The sequence below is a fragment of the Syngnathus leptorhynchus genome, unplaced genomic scaffold (assembly GCF_054491065.1).
Source record: "Syngnathus leptorhynchus isolate UIUO unplaced genomic scaffold, UIUO_Slep HiC_scaffold_73, whole genome shotgun sequence".
Classification (NCBI taxonomy): Eukaryota; Metazoa; Chordata; class Actinopteri; order Syngnathiformes; family Syngnathidae; genus Syngnathus; species Syngnathus leptorhynchus.
The window spans coordinates 337,499-345,000 of record NW_028232040.1 but is presented as its reverse complement, the minus strand read 5'-3'; positions in this window follow the sequence as shown (position 1 = coordinate 345,000).

Genomic DNA, 7,502 nt, shown 5'->3' with positions numbered 1-7,502 from the left:
TAGCTCCATAGCACCAGAGCTCCATAGCTCCATAGCACCAGAGCTCCATAGCTCCATAGCACCAGAGCTCCATAGCTCCATAGCACCAGAGCTCCATAGCTCCATAGCACCAGAGCTCCATAGCTCCATAGCACCAGAGCTCCATAGCTCCATAGCTCCAGCCTGGGTGGCTGGTGGCTCCATAGCTCCATACTTCCATAGCTCCAGTCAGAGAGTTGGCGAAAATTGCACTAAGTGCGAAAGCCCATTCATTTACAACGGCGTGTCCGCCAGGCGGCGACATTTCCCCGTTACCGGTGGCTGCGTGGCGGGTGAGTGACAGAGCTTATCCGAGCGGCTGGAACTCTGCGCCGGCGTGGTCGAGCGTGAGGCCCCGGCCCTTTGGCTGCCTGGTACCTAAAACACTTCCATTGATCCAGCCACGGAGGGTGCTGGCTGGTGGCTCCATAGCTCCATAGCTCCATAGCACCAGAGCTCCATAGCTCCATAGCACCAGAGCTCCATAGCTCCATAGCACCAGAGCTCCATAGCTCCATAGCACCAGAGCTCCATAGCTCCATAGCACCAGAGCTCCATAGCTCCATAGCACCAGAGCTCCATAGCTCCATAGCACCAGAGCTCCATAGCTCCATAGCTCCAGGGCTCCATAGCTCCAGGGCTCCATAGCTCCATAGCTCCAGGGCTCCATAGCTCCATACCTCCAGAGCTCCATAGCTCCAGCCTGGGTGGCTGGTGGCTCCATAGCTCCATACTTCCATAGCTCCAGTCAGAGAGTTGGCGAAAATTGCACTAAGTGCGAAAGCCCATTCATTTACAACGGCGTGTCCGCCAGGCGGCGACATTTCCCCGTTACCGGTGGCTGCGTGGCGGGTGAGTGACAGAGCTTATCCGAGCGGCTGGAACTCTGCGCCGGCGTGGTCGAGCGTGAGGCCCCGGCCCTTTGGCTGCCTGGTACCTAAAACACTTCCATTGATCCAGCCACGGAGGGTGCTGGCTGGTGGCTCCATAGCTCCATAGCTCCATAGCACCAGAGCTCCATAGCTCCATAGCACCAGAGCTCCATAGCTCCATAGCACCAGAGCTCCATAGCTCCATAGCACCAGAGCTCCATAGCTCCATAGCACCAGAGCTCCATAGCTCCATAGCACCAGAGCTCCATAGCTCCATAGCACCAGAGCTCCATAGCTCCATAGCACCAGAGCTCCATAGCTCCATAGCACCAGAGCTCCATAGCTCCATAGCACCAGAGCTCCATAGCTCCATAGCACCAGAGCTCCATAGCTCCATAGCACCAGAGCTCCATAGCTCCATAGCACCAGAGCTCCATAGCTCCATAGCACCAGAGCTCCATAGCTCCATAGCACCAGAGCTCCATAGCTCCATAGCACCAGAGCTCCATAGCTCCATAGCACCAGAGCTCCATAGCTCCATAGCTCCAGCCTGGGTGGCTGGTGGCTCCATAGCTCCATACTTCCATAGCTCCAGTCAGAGAGTTGGCTAAAATTGCACTAAGTGCGAAAGCCCATTCATTTACAACGGCGTGTCCACAAGGCGGCGACATTTCCCCGTTACCGGTGGCTGCGCGGCGGGTGAGTGACAGAGCTTATCCGAGCGGCTGGAACTCTGCGCCGGCGTGGTCGAGCGTGAGGCCTCGGCCCTTTGGCTGCCTGGTACCTAAAACACTTCCATTGATCCAGCCACGGAGGGTGCTGGCTGGTGGCTCCATAGCTCCATACCTCCAGAGCTCCAGAGCTCCATAGCACCAGAGCTCCATAGCTCCATAGCACCAGAGCTCCATAGCACCAGAGCTCCATAGCTCCATAGCACCAGAGCTCCATAGCTCCATAGCACCATAGCTCCATAGCTCCATAGCACCAGAGCTCCATAGCTCCATAGCTCCATAGCACCAGAGCTCCATAGCTCCATAGCACCAGAGCTCCATAGCTCCATAGCACCAGAGCTCCATAGCTCCATAGCACCAGAGCTCCATAGCTCCATAGCACCAGAGCTCCATAGCTCCATAGCACCAGAGCTCCATAGCTCCATAGCACCAGAGCTCCATAGCTCCATAGCACCAGAGCTCCATAGCTCCATAGCACCAGAGCTCCATAGCTCCATAGCACCAGAGCTCCATAGCTCCATAGCTCCAGCCTGGGTGGCTGGTGGCTCCATAGCTCCATACTTCCATAGCTCCAGTCAGAGAGTGTGCTAAAATTGCACTAAGTGCGAAAGCCCATTCATTTACAACGGCGTGTCCACAAGGCGGCGACATTTCCCCGTTACCGGTGGCTGCGCGGCGGGTGAGTGACAGAGCTTATCCGAGCGGCTGGAACTCTGCGCCGGCGTGGTCGAGCGTGAGGCCTCGGCCCTTTGGCTGCCTGGTACCTAAAACACTTCCATTGATCCAGCCACGGAGGGTGCTGGCTGGTGGCTCCATAGCTCCATACCTCCAGAGCTCCAGAGCTCCATAGCACCAGAGCTCCATAGCTCCATAGCACCAGAGCTCCATAGCACCAGAGCTCCATAGCTCCATAGCACCAGAGCTCCATAGCTCCATAGCACCAGAGCTCCATAGCTCCATAGCACCAGAGCTCCATAGCTCCATAGCACCAGAGCTCCATAGCTCCATAGCTCCATAGCACCAGAGCTCCATAGCTCCATAGCACCAGAGCTCCATAGCTCCATAGCACCAGAGCTCCATAGCTCCATAGCACCAGAGCTCCATAGCTCCATAGCACCAGAGCTCCATAGCTCCATAGCACCAGAGCTCCATAGCTCCATAGCACCAGAGCTCCATAGCTCCATAGCACCAGAGCTCCATAGCTCCATAGCACCAGAGCTCCATAGCTCCATAGCACCAGAGCTCCATAGCTCCATAGCACCAGAGCTCCATAGCTCCATAGCTCCAGCCTGGGTGGCTGGTGGCTCCATAGCTCCATACTTCCATAGCTCCAGTCAGAGAGTTGGCTAAAATTGCACTAAGTGCGAAAGCCCATTCATTTACAACGGCGTGTCCACAAGGCGGCGACATTTCCCCGTTACCGGTGGCTGCGCGGCGGGTGAGTGACAGAGCTTATCCGAGCGGCTGGAACTCTGCGCCGGCGTGGTCGAGCGTGAGGCCTCGGCCCTTTGGCTGCCTGGTACCTAAAACACTTCCATTGATCCAGCCACGGAGGGTGCTGGCTGGTGGCTCCATAGCTCCATACCTCCAGAGCTCCAGAGCTCCATAGCACCAGAGCTCCATAGCTCCATAGCACCAGAGCTCCATAGCACCAGAGCTCCATAGCTCCATAGCACCAGAGCTCCATAGCTCCATAGCACCAGAGCTCCATAGCTCCATAGCACCAGAGCTCCATAGCTCCATAGCTCCATAGCACCAGAGCTCCATAGCTCCATAGCACCAGAGCTCCATAGCTCCATAGCACCAGAGCTCCATAGCTCCATAGCACCAGAGCTCCATAGCTCCATAGCACCAGAGCTCCATAGCTCCATAGCACCAGAGCTCCATAGCTCCATAGCACCAGAGCTCCATAGCTCCATAGCACCAGAGCTCCATAGCTCCATAGCACCAGAGCTCCATAGCTCCATAGCACCAGAGCTCCATAGCTCCATAGCACCAGAGCTCCATAGCTCCATAGCTCCAGCCTGGGTGGCTGGTGGCTCCATAGCTCCATACTTCCATAGCTCCAGTCAGAGAGTGTGCTAAAATTGCACTAAGTGCGAAAGCCCATTCATTTACAACGGCGTGTCCACAAGGCGGCGACATTTCCCCGTTACCGGTGGCTGCGCGGCGGGTGAGTGACAGAGCTTATCCGAGCGGCTGGAACTCTGCGCCGGCGTGGTCGAGCGTGAGGCCTCGGCCCTTTGGCTGCCTGGTACCTAAAACACTTCCATTGATCCAGCCACGGAGGGTGCTGGCTGGTGGCTCCATAGCTCCATACCTCCAGAGCTCCAGAGCTCCATAGCACCAGAGCTCCATAGCTCCATAGCACCAGAGCTCCATAGCACCAGAGCTCCATAGCTCCATAGCACCAGAGCTCCATAGCTCCAGAGCACCAGAGCTCCATAGCTCCATAGCACCAGAGCTCCATAGCTCCATAGCTCCATAGCACCAGAGCTCCATAGCTCCATAGCACCAGAGCTCCATAGCTCCATAGCACCAGAGCTCCATAGCTCCATAGCACCAGAGCTCCATAGCTCCAGGGCTCCATAGCTCCATACCTCCAGAGCTCCATAGCTCCAGCCTGGGTGGCTGGTGGCTCCATAGCTCCATACTTCCATAGCTCCAGTCAGAGAGTTGGCGAAAATTGCACTAAGTGCGAAAGCCCATTCATTTACAACGGCGTGTCCGCCAGGCGGCGACATTTCCCCGTTACCGGTGGCTGCGCGGCGGGTGAGTGACAGAGCTTATCCGAGCGGCTGGAACTCTGCGCCGGCGTGGTCGAGCGTGAGGCCCCGGCCCTTTGGCTGCCTGGTACCTAAAACACTTCCATTGATCCAGCCACGGAGGGTGCTGGCTGGTGGCTCCATAGCTCCATAGCTCTATAGCACCAGAGCTCCATAGCTCCATAGCACCAGAGCTCCATAGCTCCATAGCACCAGAGCTCCATAGCTCCATAGCACCAGAGCTCCATAGCTCCATAGCACCAGAGCTCCATAGCTCCATAGCACCAGAGCTCCATAGCTCCATAGCACCAGAGCTCCATAGCTCCATAGCACCAGAGCTCCATAGCTCCATAGCACCAGAGCTCCATAGCTCCATAGCTCCAGGGCTCCATAGCTCCAGGGCTCCATAGCTCCATAGCTCCAGGGCTCCATAGCTCCATACCTCCAGAGCTCCATAGCTCCAGCCTGGGTGGCTGGTGGCTCCATAGCTCCATACTTCCATAGCTCCAGTCAGAGAGTTGGCGAAAATTGCACTAAGTGCGAAAGCCCATTCATTTACAACGGCGTGTCCGCCAGGCGGCGACATTTCCCCGTTACCGGTGGCTGCGCGGCGGGTGAGTGACAGAGCTTATCCGAGCGGCTGGAACTCTGCGCCGGCGTGGTCGAGCGGCTGGCCTCGGTAGTTGAGGTACCAGGGGTGGGCCGGGGAGCTCCAGGCGGGGCTTGTGAGAGAGTGAAGCCGAGCGGCTGGAACTCTCGGCCGGCCTGGTCGAGCGGCTGGCCTCGGTAGTTGAGGTACCAGGCGCGGGCTGGGGAGCTCCAGGCGGGGCTTGTGAGAGAGTGAAGCCGAGCGGCTGGAACTCTGGGCCGGCGTGGTTGAGCCACGGAGGGTGCTGGCTGGTGGCTCCATAGCTCCATAGCTCCATAGCTCCATACTTCCATAGCTCCATACTTCCATAGCTCCAGACTTCCATAGCTCCCTACTTCCATAGCTCCATAGCTCCAGAGCTCCAGAGCTCCATAGCTCCATAGCTCCATAGCTCCATAGCTCCATACTTCCATAGCCCCAGAGCTCCATAGCTCCATAGCTCCAGAGCTCCAGAGCTCCAGAGCTCCATACTTCCATAGCTCCAGTCACAGAGTTGGCGAAAATTGCACTAAGTGCGAAAGCCCATTCATTTACAACGGCGTGTCCACAAGGCGGCGACATTTCCCCGTTACCGGTGGCTGCGCGGCGGGAGAGTGGCAGAGCTCATCCGAGCGGCTGGAACTCTGCGCCGGCGTGGTCGAGCGGCTGGCCTCGGTAGTTGAGGTACCAGGGGTGGGCCGGGGAGCTCCAGGCGGGGCTTGTGAGAGAGTGAAGCCGAGCGGCTGGAACTCTCGGCCGGCCTGGTCGAGCGGCTGGCCTCGGTAGTTGAGGTACCAGGCGCGGGCTGGGGAGCTCCAGGCGGGGCTTGTGAGAGAGTGAAGCCGAGCGGCTGGAACTCTGGGCCGGCGTGGTTGAGCCACGGAGGGTGCTGGCTGCTGGCTCCATAGCTCCATAGCTCCATAGCTCCATACTTCCATAGCTCCATAGCTCCAGGCACGGAGGGTGCTGGAGCTCCACACTTCCATAGGCAGGGAGGGTGCTGGAGCTCCACACTTCCATAGGCAGGGAGGGTGCTGGAGCTCCACACTTCCATAGGCAGGGAGGGTGCTGGAGCTCCACACTTCCATAGGCAGGGAGGGTGCTGGAGCTCCACACTTCCATAGGCAGGGAGGGTGCTGGAGCTCCACACTTCCATAGGCAGGGAGGGTGCTGGAGCTCCACACTTCCATAGGCAGGGAGGGTGCTGGAGCTCCACACTTCCATAGGCAGGGAGGGTGCTGGAGCTCCACACTTCCATAGGCAGGGAGGGTGCTGGAGCTCCACACTTCCATAGGCAGGGAGGGTGCTGGAGCTCCACACTTCCATAGGCAGGGAGGGTGCTGGAGCTCCACACTTCCATAGGCAGGGAGGGTGCTGGAGCTCCACACTTCCATAGGCAGGGAGGGTGCTGGAGCTCCACACTTCCATAGGCAGGGAGGGTGCTGGAGCTCCACACTTCCATAGGCAGGGAGGGTGCTGGAGCTCCACACTTCCATAGGCAGGGAGGGTGCTGGAGCTCCACACTTCCATAGGCAGGGAGGGTGCTGGAGCTCCACACTTCCATAGGCAGGGAGGGTGCTGGAGCTCCACACTTCCATAGGCAGGGAGGGTGCTGGAGCTCCACACTTCCATAGGCAGGGAGGGTGCTGGAGCTCCACACTTCCATAGGCAGGGAGGGTGCTGGAGCTCCACACTTCCATAGGCAGGGAGGGTGCTGGAGCTCCACACTTCCATAGGCAGGGAGGGTGCTGGAGCTCCACACTTCCATAGGCAGGGAGGGTGCTGGAGCTCCACACTTCCATAGGCAGGGAGGGTGCTGGAGCTCCACACTTCCATAGGCAGGGAGGGTGCTGGAGCTCCACACTTCCATAGGCAGGGAGGGTGCTGGAGCTCCACACTTCCATAGGCAGGGAGGGTGCTGGAGCTCCACACTTCCATAGGCAGGGAGGGTGCTGGAGCTCCACACTTCCATAGGCAGGGAGGGTGCTGGAGCTCCACACTTCCATAGGCAGGGAGGGTGCTGGAGCTCCACACTTCCATAGGCAGGGAGGGTGCTGGAGCTCCACACTTCCATAGGCAGGGAGGGTGCTGGAGCTCCACACTTCCATAGGCAGGGAGGGTGCTGGAGCTCCACACTTCCATAGGCAGGGAGGGTGCTGGAGCTCCACACTTCCATAGGCAGGGAGGGTGCTGGAGCTCCACACTTCCATAGGCAGGGAGGGTGCTGGAGCTCCACACTTCCATAGGCAGGGAGGGTGCTGGAGCTCCACACTTCCATAGGCAGGGAGGGTGCTGGAGCTCCACACTTCCATAGGCAGGGAGGGTGCTGGAGCTCCACATCCACACTTCCAGCCACTGCATGCTGGCACTTCCACCTTGCTTGCTAAGTCGGCGTGATCTTGCCCAAAAAGTCCCTCCTCACCTCCAGCTGGAAGTGGAAAAAAATCCTCCACCTGCTTGGCCGAGGTTCTGGAAGCCAGCAGCTCGC